Raw genomic sequence first — 12,569 nt, forward strand, 5'->3', positions numbered from 1 at the left:
AAATTATTGTGGTAAAACACACATAGCATATAATTTACCATTTTAGCCTTTTGAAAATGTACAATTAATTGTCATTAAGTGCATTCACAGTGTTGTGCAACCATCATCAGAACATTTTCATCACCCCAAAAGGAAACCTCATACTCATTAAGCAATCATTCCACATTCCCATTTCCCTCAGCTCCTGTCAACCACTAATCTGCTTTTTGTTTCTTTGGATTTGCCAATTCTGCATATTTCATATAAATGGAATTATACAATATGTGGCCTTTTGTGTCTGGTTTCTTTCACTTAGAATAATGTTTTCAAGGTTCATCCATGTCATAGCAGTTGTCAGTGCTTCTTTCTGTGACTGAATAATATGCCATATTTTGTTTATGCATTCATCTGTCGGTGGACATTTGGGTTGTTTCCATCTTTTGGCTATTGTGAATAGTGGTGTTATGAACAAACAGGTTTTGGTTTAAACACTTGTTTTCAATTCTTTTGGGTATATACCTAGAAGTGGAATTGGTGGGTCAAATGGTAATTCAGTGTTTTAACTTTTTGAGGAACTGCCAAACTCTTTTCCAAAGTGGCTCTGCCGTTTTACATTCCCATCAGGAATGTATGAGGGGTCCAGTTTCTTCATATCCTCATCAATACTTACATTTTACCTTTTGTTGCTGTTGTTATTATGGCCACCCAAGTGGGTATAAAGTGGAATCTCATTGTAGTTTTGGTTTACAAGTCCCTAATGATTAATGATGTTGAGCATCTTTTCATGTGTTTGTTGGCCATACATATATCTTCTTTGGAGAAAGGTCTATGTAAGTCCTTTGTTCATTTTTAAAGTAGATCATTTGCCTTTTTGTTATTGAGTTGTAGAAATTTTTTCAAATATATATTCTGGATCCTAGAACCCATATAATTCTTTTTATATACTGCTGATTTTTATTAAGGATCTTACATCTGCATTGATGAGGGAAATTGGCTGTAGTTTTCATTCTTTGTATTGTCTCTGTGGTTTTGGTCAGGGAAATGTTAGCTTCAAAATGAATTGGGAAGTGTTCCCTCTCTGTTTTCTGGGAAAGTTTGTATATAATTGTTGTTCATTCTTCTTTAAAAGTGAAAGCCATCTGGACCTGGAGATTTCTTTTTGGGTTGTTTTTTTTTTTTGAGATTAAAAATTCAATCACCTGAAGAGCTATAGGACTATTCAAATTATGTATTTCACATTGGGTGCATTGTGGTAGTTTGTGTTTTTTGAGTAAGTGGTGCATTTCATCTTAGTTGTCGACTTTTCATGTGTTTGCAGTGTTCCCTTATTATCCTTTCTATGTCTACAGGGTCTCTAGTGATATTTCCTGTTTCATTCCTGATAGTGGTAGTTTGTGTTCTCCTTCTCTCTCCCATCCTCCCTTTCCCCGCCTCCGTTGATTTCTAGAACATTGAAATGATTGTTTTTGTCAATTTTATAGTTACTTTTTGGGGACATAATTTGCCTTCCACCTTCCTTGAAAGTCTTGCCTCTGTGTAGTTGGCTTTTTTTTTCTTAATGGATATTTTTTTCAAGGTTAGGGAAGTTTCCCTTTAGTTCTAATTATCTTAGGAGTTTTATTTTTGTTTTGTTTTAAATAATGAATAAATGTGTATTGTCTTTTCTGTATCTTGTGTGATGATTATATTTTTTTCCTTTATAAAATATTATATTACTAGATTTTCTAATGTTGAACTCTTCCTGATGCATTTTTCAAAAGTTCTACCTGATTATGTCACATTATTTATTTTAATACACTGCTTAGGGTTGTTATTTAGAAGATTTGCATGCATATTAAGAAGTGGGATTGATCTGAAATGTTACTTTCTTTTACTGTTTTGTGAGTTAGTTATGAAGTTTATATTAGCTCATAAAATGGGCTGAGTAACTTTTATACTTCTTCTGTTTCTTGAGATATATTGTTTAATATAGAGAGATTATCTTTTTTTTGGAAGATTTGGTAAAGCTTTTTAGTAAGACCATGGGCATAATGTTTTGTTTTGTTTTTTTATCAGGAGCAACATTTGATTATCAGTTTCTATTTTGGTAATTTATATTTCTCTCAAAATCTTTCCATGTGTTCTTAGTTTTCATATGTACTGGAATAAAGTTGTTCGTAGTATTCTCATATGTTACTAAAAATTTCTGCCCTTATTGTTTATTATATTTCCTTTTCTGTTCCTAATATTGTTCTCCCTCCCTCTCTCTTTCTCTCTTTCCCACTGTCTTTTTTCTCCTTATGTTTCTGGAGATCAGACTTACTGGAATTTTTTCTGTTTTGGTAGTTTTTTCAAAGAACAACATTTGGTTTCGTTAATTCCTGTTTTGTTTTGTTTTCTATCACTAATTTCTACTCTTCCATTTTTACACCTGTCTTTCTACTTCTTTTGGGTTTACCTTTTTCACCCTAGGGTCCTGAAATGAGTATATAACTCATTTATTTTCAGCCTTTCCTATTTTTCTTTTTGCAACTTAAAAAAAAAAATCAATCCCTTTTTCCAGGAGCAGCTGCTGGATCCATCCTGTTTCTTAAAACTGAGGGTGTTATTTTTTATTGAGATATAATTCGCATATTATTAAACTCCCCCATTTAAAATACATGATTCAGGGGTGCCTGGGTGGTGCAGTTGGTTAAGTGTCCAACTCTTAATTTTGGCTCAGGTTCGGTTCATAGTGGGTTGGAGCCCCACATCCAGCCCCGTGTCGGGTTCCACCCTGTCAGTGCAGAGCCCAACTTGCGATTCTCTCTCTCTCCCCTCCCTCCCTCTGGCCCTCTCCTGCTTGTGCTCTATCTTCCTCAAAATAAATAAATAAACTTAAAAAAATTAAAGTACATGATACAGTGGGTTTTAGTATATTCACAATGTTGTGGAACCATCACCCCTATCTAATTCCAAAACCTGGAACCCCCATCTGTACCCATTAGGCAGTTATTTCCAATCCCAGCCCCTGGCAACAATTAATCTACTTTCTCTCTATGGATTTGGCTATTTTAGACATTTAATATATATCGAACCATACGATATGTGGCATTTTATACTTGGCTTCTTTTATTTAGCATGGTGTTCTCAAGGTTCATCCATGTTGTAGCATCTATTAATATTCCATTCCTCTTCATTGCTGAATAATATTATGTGGTATGGATATACCACATTTTGTTTATTTATTTGTCCAATGATGGGCATTTGGGTTTCTACCTTTTGGTTATTATGAATAATACTGCTGTAAACATTTGTGTGCAAGTTTTTGTGTGGACATCTGTTTTCATTTCTCTTCAGTATACACCTAGGAGGAGAATTACTGGGTTTGGATGGTGACTTTATATTTAATCATTTGAAGAACTGCCAGACTGTGTTTCAAAGTGGCTGCATCATTTTAATTCCCATATGTTAGGGTTCCTGTTTCTTCACATCCCACCAACACCTGTTGTTATTATTATTTTCTCCTTTGGCTATATTCTTTTTTACTTGACATTGTTTACAACAGTTTTTTTTTAAACTAAAGTTCATGATTTACATTAGGATTCGCTCCTTGTGTTGTACATTCTCCGGGTTTTGATAATTGTATAATTACATATATTCACCATTACACTATCGTACAAGATAGTTTCACTGCCCCCCAAATCCCCTTGCTCTACCTACTCATAGCTCCCTTTCTCCTTCCCCTTAAACCCCTGGCCACCACTGTTCTTTTCACTGTCTCCATTGTTTTGCCTTTTCCAGAATGTCATATAGTTGGAATCATACAATACGTAGCTTTTTCAGGTGGGCTTCTTTCACTCAGCAATATGCATTTAAAGTTCCTCAATATCTTTCTGGCTTGATAACTCATTTCTTTTTATCACTGAATAATATTTCATTGTATGAATGTATCACTGTTTGTTTATCTGAAAAAACAGCTTGATTGTTTCCAATTCTGGAAGTTTTGAATAAAGCTGTTACAAACATCATCCGTGTGCAGATTTTTCTGTGGACGTGAGTTTTCAATTCATTTGAGTAAATACTAAGGACGGTGATTGCTGGATCATATGGTAAGAAAATACGTTTAGTTTTTTATGAAACTGCCAAACTGTCTTCCAAAGTGGCTGTACATTTTGCATTTTCACCAGTAATGACAGTTCCTGTTGCTTATTATGACTTTTTGATTTTAGCCATCCAAGTGTGTGTGAAGTGGTATCTCATTATCGTTTTGATTTGCATTTCCCTGTTGGTTAATGGTGTTGAACGTTTTTTAATGTGCTTATTGGCTATTTGTACCTCTTCTTTGGAGAAATGTCTATTCAGATCCTTGACTCATTTTTAATATTGGGTTGTCTTTCTATTATTGTGTTGTAAGAATTCTTTATATGTTCTAAATACACATCCCTTATCGGACTTATGTTTGGCAAATCCCATTCTTTGGGTTTTCTGTGCATTTTCTTTTTTTTCTGCCTGTGCATTTTCTTGATGATGTCCTTTGAAGCACAGGAGTTTTTTCATTTTGATGAAGTCCAATATGTCTGTTTTCTTTTGTTGCTGGTGCTTTTGGTATCCTATCTAAGAATCCTTTACAAAATCATGATTTGCTCTTAAACTCATAAGTCATTAGTAGCATTTTATTGTTCTACACATTTTTTCAGCTTTACTGAAGTATAATTGACTGAACGTTTATCTTTTAAAAACATCTTTTTATTCTTCTTTTCTATCAGAGAGTAAGGTCTGTTGTTATTATTGATTTTTTTGAAATTTGTTGAGACTGTCACTTATATCTGGTTATTTTTAATTATTGCTTTATATGTAACTGAGAAGAATGAACAAATTTTTCTCATTGGTGAGTTTATCTTGTTTTCGGTTTGCTGATCTTGACTATATAGATATATCCTTCTCCAAATTTTGGAAAATTTCAGCCATTATTTCTTCAAATATTTTTTTCTGTACTAATTTCTTTCTGCTCCAGTGGTGCAAATGGTTGATTCTTTGATAGTTTTTCTCAGGCCTGAGGTTCTGTTAAATTTGTTCACTCTTCTTTCTTTTCTTTAGATTGAATAATTTCTCTTGACCTATCTTCAAGCTCACAATCTCTTTTCCCTGTCATCTGTGATGGTAAATTTTATTTTTTTTAATGTTTATTTATTTATTTTGAGAGAGAGAGCAAGTGGGGGAAAGGCAGAGAGAGGGAGAGAGAGAATCTCAAACAGGCTCTGCACCATCATCACAGAGCCCGACGCGGGGCTTGATCCCACGAACCATGAGATCATGACCTGAGCTGAGATGAAGAGTCCTATGCCTAACTGACTGAACCGCCCAGGTGCCCCTGTGATGGTTAATTTTATGTGTCAACTTGGCTAAGTTATGATACCTATTGTTTGGTCAAACACTGGTCTATATATTGCTGTGAAGGTATTTTTTTAGATGTGATTAACATTTAAACTAGTAGACTTTGAGTAAAGCAGATTATCCTCCATAATGTGGTTGTGCCTTGTTGAGTCAGTCATAGGGCTTAAGAAAAAAGATTGACCTGCCCTAAGGAAGAAAGAAGTCTGCTTCCAAATTACCTTTGGACTCAAGACTGCAACAATCAATTTTTCCCTGGGTTTTCAGGCTGCTGGCCTGCCCTGAGAAGGATTTTGAATTTTCCAACCCCTACAATCACATTATGCAAATCTTTAGAATCTCTCCCATTCTCTCTCTCTCTCTCTCTCTCTCTCTCTCTCTCTGCATATATATTCTCTTTATCACTGGTATTTTGCAGTTTCACTCTAATGTGTCCCCAAAAGTCTTTGTCCCCAAGAGGCACACACAAACTTCCAAAATGCTCCCTAGAGGGCGGTGTTGTTTCTTTTACACCCATAGCACTTCAGAGACTATTGTCATCTCTTCGTTAAGGTTGCTGTTTGGCCAGAGAGTGGCTGGGTAGTGAGATCTGGGCTGTAGATCTCCAGCCTCTCATGATCTTTAAGGTTAGGCTAGTCTCCTCTTTAAAGACAAAATGACGTGGATTCCAAAATTTTAAAGTAAGAATTGTGCCTGCAGTCCACATAATCCTGGTATATATAGCTATATATCATATAAAATGATGATTTTCTGTATATTATACACACACATCACATATACACTTCTGCTGTTGACTTCATCTAGTGAATTTTTTATTTGATATACTGTCATTTTATCCTCTAAAATTTCCATTTGGTTATTTTTTTGTAGTTTCTTTTTACTCTGCTGACAACTATCTTTTCTCATTTATTTAAAGGGTGTGTTTACCTCACAGGGCATAATTATAACAGCCTTGAACTCTGTAAATTTCAGTAGCTGAGTCATCTTGAGTTTGGCCATCTGTTGAATGTCTTTTCCCTTGGGAATTACTTTTTCTTGATTCTTTGTATGTCAAGTAATTTTGGATTGTATACTGGATATTTTGAATCTTATGTTGCAAGAATCTGGGTCGTGTTATAAAGTCCTCCAGTGGATGTGATTTCTTTTTAAAGCAGGCAATCAACCTGGTTAGGTTCTAACTACAAATTCTAGCTCACTGTGTAGTTGGAACCTACTGAAATGTCAGTTCAGTTTTCAAAGCCTTTGCTCTGATACTTTGGGCTTATCCTACATCTGGTCTACTTAGGGGTTAGTTTGAGTGGTGTTTTATATCATAGTTCAGTTCTCAGAGTCTTTGATATATTGCTTTGGGTCTATCCCATGCGTACTGAGCTCAGAGGTGAGCCGGAGATGTATACTGGTTCATACACAGAATTAAAGGATCCTTTTCTCTAGCTCTCTCTTCTTTGTGACACTTTCCAGCTTTCAGGGGCCTATTTTTTCATTCCTCTGACCAGAAATATGGGGTTCCTTGGAGTTATTCTCCTTGTGTTTCCTATAGCAACTCTGCTGGAGATTTCCCTGATCAATATTAGGAGAGAAAGTAGATACAAATGTATGGGTAACTCACCCCTGGACAAGTCACATCACATTTTTACTTCCCTTCCCAATCCACCTGCTTTTACACACTTTTCAGATTCTGAGATAACTGCTTGTTGTGTTTTTTTCCAGAGACTTTAGTTGTTATAAGTTGGAGAAAAGAGACTGTAGTGGTCTTACTTGATCTTAGCTGGCACCAGAAACCAGTACATCCACAGTATTTCTTTGATTTTTTAACATTTTTTGAAAATATTCAACTTTGGAATTCATTCATTTGTTCAGCTAATGTTCATTAAATCTGTTTCATTTGCTAGGTACTGTGAACAAGACAACACTATCTTTGCTTGTGTCCATTCCTATTTGATAGGAGAAATGTTTTTTTTTTAAGTTTATGTATTTTTGAGAGAGAGAGAGAGAGCGCGCGCACATGTGAGTGAGAGAAGGGCAGAGAGAGAGAGAGAGGGAGAGAGAGAATCCCAAGCAGGCTCTGTGCTGTCAGCACATAGCCTGATATCGGGCTCGAACCCACAAACCGTGAGATCATGACTTGAGCCAAAATCAAGAGTCAGATGGTTAACTGATTTAGCCACCCAGGCATTCCTAGGAGAAATGTTTTTGAGGGTTTCTAATGTAAGAGAGAGGAAGATTAAGATCAGACCCTGAGTTATGTGGGAAGCCAAGATAGGATTGGAGACTAGCTTTTTACCACATACATGAAAGATGTGATTAGAATACAGGTTGTTAGTATTGATACCAATAGCAAGAAAGAAGTTTGAGTTTCTGGAAGAAACCAACTTTTGAAACAGTTTCCATTTACAGACTCAAAGTCCTTTGCAGAATTTGCTCTCCACTTGCCCCAGTTATATACATTTTCCCCCTTTTTTAGTTCATTCTTTGAGGTCAGAAGTATAAATTCTAGCCAGATCCCTGGTCAAGCTTTTAGGGAGTTCCCAACTTGAGACTATAGGAGTTGCTAATTATTGCATGGTGCCATTGTTCTACATTGCCCTAAATGGAGGGAGGGAGATTCTCCAATATTAGCATAAACTACAGCTGCATAATTTGTAGAACATTTGCCTTCTTCAAATATACTCATTCTAACAGCAACATTTTTCAAGATTTTTGTAAAAGAAAAATTGCACCGGATGAGTTAAAAAGGCAAGAAAGACTATTCAAAACTATTGCAATGAGGGAGAGAGATTGAACTCACCTCTAAAGTGTAACATTGAGGTGAGCTAGTGAAAAGTGCTGGACATTGGTGGGGGAGGTTGGTCTATGTGATTAGGCCAGCTATACTTGCTAATTGGTGCTTATCAAAGTTAGGCTTCAACTCTTTCACCGAGGCTGGGAAATAGGGGTGCTATCTTTCTTGGTAATTACATTTCTTTTCTATAGAGTATAATGCTTGCAAAGTAGGTCAGTCAGAGAAAGACAAATACTATATGGTTTCATTCATATGTAGAATTTAAGAAACAAGACAAACCAAGAAAAAAAGAAACCAAAAAGCAAACTCTTAACTATAGAGAACAAACTGATGGTTACCAGAGGGAAGGGGGGGGATGGGTGAAATAGGTGAAGGGGATTAAGAGTACACTTAAGATGAACTCTGAGTAATGCACAGAATTGTTGAATCACTATTTGTACACCTGAAACTAATATAACAGTGTATGTTAATTATACTGGAATTAAAAATTTTTAAACACTGGATTTCTTTTAGTGAGAGTCTGTGAGTGGTAAACTACTTCTCTTTCTGTAAATGTCTCTATTTTGTTTTTACTGTAGAATGATAATTTAACCTAAGTATAAAATCCTATGTTGCTAATAATTTCTCTTTGGAAATATTATTCCAGGGTCGCCTGGGTGGCACAGTCGGTTAAGCGTCCAACTTCGGCTCAGGTCGTGATCTCGCGGTCTGTGAGTTCGAGACCCGCGTCAGGCTCCTTGCTGACAGCTCAGAACCTGGAGCCTGTTTCAGATTCTGTGTCTCCCTCTCTCTCTGACCCTCCCCTGTTAATGCTCTATCTCTCTCTGTCCCAAAAATAAATAAACGTTAAAAAAAATTGAAAATATTATTCCACTGTCTTCTGGTATCATTTGTTAAGTGGTGTAAAGTATGGTGACAGTCTAATTTTCATTTCTTAGTGATAATGCCTTTTTTCTCTTGTGGCTTTTAAGAATCCCTTTATCATTGATGTTTTGCAGGTTTCACTCGAGTTGTGTCCAAAAAAGTACCCACAAGCTTCCAAAATGTTCCCTAGAGGGCAGTATTGTCCCTGTTACTTCAGAGTCTATTTTGACTGAGGTTGCTGTTTGGCCAAAGGCTGGCTGGATTGTAAGATCTGGCGTGTAGAGTGCTCCCCTTTTTATAGATAAAGTGAGATGGAGTCCAAAATTTAAATAGGAGTTGTACCTACAGTCCACATAATCCTCATTCTGGGTTTATAGCCCATTAATATCTATTGCATTGAAGTTTTAAAAATAATTAGTGGCGTGCCTGGGTGGCTCAGTTGGTTGAGCGTCTCACGGTCATGATCTCACATCAGGCTCGCTGCTGTCAGTGCAGAGCCTGCTACAAATCCTCTGTCCCCCTCTCTCTCTGCCCCTTCCCCACTGGTTCTCTGTCTCTCAAAATAAATAAATAAACTTAAAAAATTATTATCACTATTACTTTTTATTTTTAATAGAAGTACAGTTGACATACAGTATTATATAAATGTTTCAAGTGTACAACATCCTGATTTGACAATTACATACATTATGCAATGCTCACCACAATAAGTATAGTTGCCATCTGTTGCCATACTAAGTTATTACACTATTATTGACCGTATTTCCCATGATATACTTTTCATCTCCATGACTTATTTATTTGATAATTGGAAGTTTGTGCCTCTTAATCCCCTTCACTATTTCATCCTCCCACACCCTCCCCTTTGGCAATCAACAGTTTGTATTTATGAAGCTGTTTTTGGTTTTGTTTGTTCATTCGCTTTGGTTTTTAGATTTCAGATATAGGTGAAGTCATACTATTTGTCGTTCTGTCTGACTGGCTTCACTTAGCATAATACCTTCTAGGTCATCCATGTTGTGGTGAATGGCAAGTTTTCATTCCCTTTTATGGCTAGGTAATATTCCATCGCATATATATACTACATCTTCTTTATTCATCTATTGATGGACACTAAAGTTGCTTCCATATCTTGGCTATTATAAATAATGCTGCAATAAACACAAGGGTACATTTTCTTTGTTAGTGTTTTCTTTGGGTAAACACCCAGAAGTGGAATTACTGAATTGTATGGTATTTCTATTTCTTTTTTTTTTATGTTTTTATTTATTTTTGAGAGAGAGGGAGAGACAGAGTGTGAGTGGGGAAGGGGCAGAGAAAGAGGGAGACACAGAATCCAAAGCAGGCTCCAGGCCCTGAGCTGTCAGCACAGAGCCTGACGCAGAGCTCGAACTAACAGACCGTGAGATCATGACCTGAGCCAAAGTCGGACGCTTAACCGACTGAGCCACCCAGGTGCCCCTGGTATTTCTGTTTTTAATTTTTTAAGGAAACTCCACACTGTTTGTCACAGTGGTTGCACCAATTTACATTCCCACCAAGAGTGGACGGAAGTTCCTTTTCTCCACGTTTTCACAACACTTATTATTTCTTTTCTTTTTGATTCTAGCCATTCTGAGTGGTGTGAGGTGATATCTCATTTTGGTTTTGATTTGCATTTCCCTGATGATTGGTAATGTTGAGCATCTTTTCATGTGTTTGTTGGCTCTCTGTATGTCTTCTTTGGGAAAGTATCTATTCATGTGTTCTGCCCATTTTTTGTGTTTTTGGTATTAAAGTTCTTTATATATTTTGGATATTAACCCCTTATCAGATACATCATTTATAAATATCTTCTCCCATTCAGTTGGTTGCCTTTTCATTTTGTTCATGGTTTCATTCACTGTGCCAAAGTTTTTTAGTTTGGAGTGCCTGGCTGGCTCAGTCGGTACAGCATGCAACTCTTTTTTGTTGTTTTTTTTTTTTTTCCAACGTTTTTTATTTATTTTTGGGACAGAGAGAGACAGAGCATGAACGGGGGAGGGGCAGAGAGAGAGGGAGACACAGAATCGGAAACAGGCTCCAGGCTCCGAGCCATCAGCCCAGAGCCTGACGCGGGGCTCGAACTCACGGACCGCGAGATCGTGACCTGGCTGATGTCGGACGCTTAACCGACTGCGCCACCCAGGCGCCCCTGTTGTTTGTTTTTTAAGAGAGAGGGAGAGTATGTGTGAGTAGGGTACAGGAGCAAAGGGAGAGAGGAGATCTTAAGCAGGCTCCATGCTCAGTGTGGAGCCCAACACAGGGCTCAATCTCACAACTACAAGATCATGACCTGAACTAAAATCAACAGTTGGGTGCTCAACCAACTGAGCCACCCAGGTGCCCCAAGCATGCAAGTCTTGATCCTGGTGTGGTTAGTTTGAGCCCCATGTTGAGTGTAGATATTACTTTAAAAAGTGTTTTAAAATCCTTTTTAAAAAGTTTTTTAGTTTGGGGGCACCTGGGTGGCTCAGTCGGTTGAATGCCCGACTTCAGCTCAGGTCATGATCTCGCGGTTCGTGAGTTCGAGCCTTGTGTCAGACTCTGTGCTGACGGCTAGGAGCCTGGAGCCTGCTTCGGATTCTGTGTCTCCCTCTGTCTGCTCCTCTGCCGTTTGCACTCTGTCTCTCGCATTGTCTCAAAAATAAATAAACATTAAAAAAAAGTTGTTTGGTTTGATGTAGTCACAGTGGTTTATTTTTCCTTTTTTTTTTTAATGTTTATTTTTGAAAGAGAGAGTGCGAGAGGGGAAGGGGCAGAAAGAGAGGGAAGACACAGAATTAAGAGCAGGCTCCAGGCTCTGGGCTGACAGCACAGAGGCCCAATGTGGGGCTTGAACCCCCAAACTGTGAGATCATGAACTGAGCTGAAGCCGAACACTAAACTGACTGAGCCACCCAGGCACTCCTTATTTTTGTTTTTATTCCCCTTGCTTGCAGAGACAGATTCAGAAAAGTATTGCTAAGGCTGATACACAAGAGTTTACTGCCTTTTAAGAGTTTTTGTGGTTTCAGAGCTCACATTTAGGTCTTTAATCCGTTTTGAGTTTATTTTTGTGTATGGTGTAAAAGAGTGGCCCAGTTTTATTCTTTTGCACATAGCTGTACAGTTTTCTACATCATTTATTAAAGATTGTCTTTTCCCCATTTTATGTTTGCCTCCTTTGTTGCAAATTAATTAACCTTGTAAGTATGGGTTTATTTCTGGGCTCTCCTGTTCTATTGATCTATGTGTCTGTTTTTGTGCCAGTACCCATACCATTTTGATTACTATAGCTTTGTAGTATAGTTTGATCCTGAGATTGTGATACTTCCAGCTTTGTTCTTCTTTCCCAAGATTTCTTTGGCTATCCACAGTCTTTTGTGGTTTCATACAAATTTTTAGGATTATTTGTTCTAGTTCTATGAAAAATACTATGGTATTTTGGTAGGGATTGCCTTCAGTTTGTAGATTGCTTTGGGTAATATGGACATTTTAACAATATTAATTCTTCTAATCCATTAGCATGGTTTATCTTTCCATTTTTGTCATCTTCAATTTCTTTCATTAGTATCTTACAGCTTTCACTGTA

Source organism: Prionailurus bengalensis, chromosome X (genome assembly GCF_016509475.1).
Source record: "Prionailurus bengalensis isolate Pbe53 chromosome X, Fcat_Pben_1.1_paternal_pri, whole genome shotgun sequence".
In the NCBI taxonomy this organism is placed as follows: domain Eukaryota; kingdom Metazoa; phylum Chordata; class Mammalia; order Carnivora; family Felidae; genus Prionailurus; species Prionailurus bengalensis.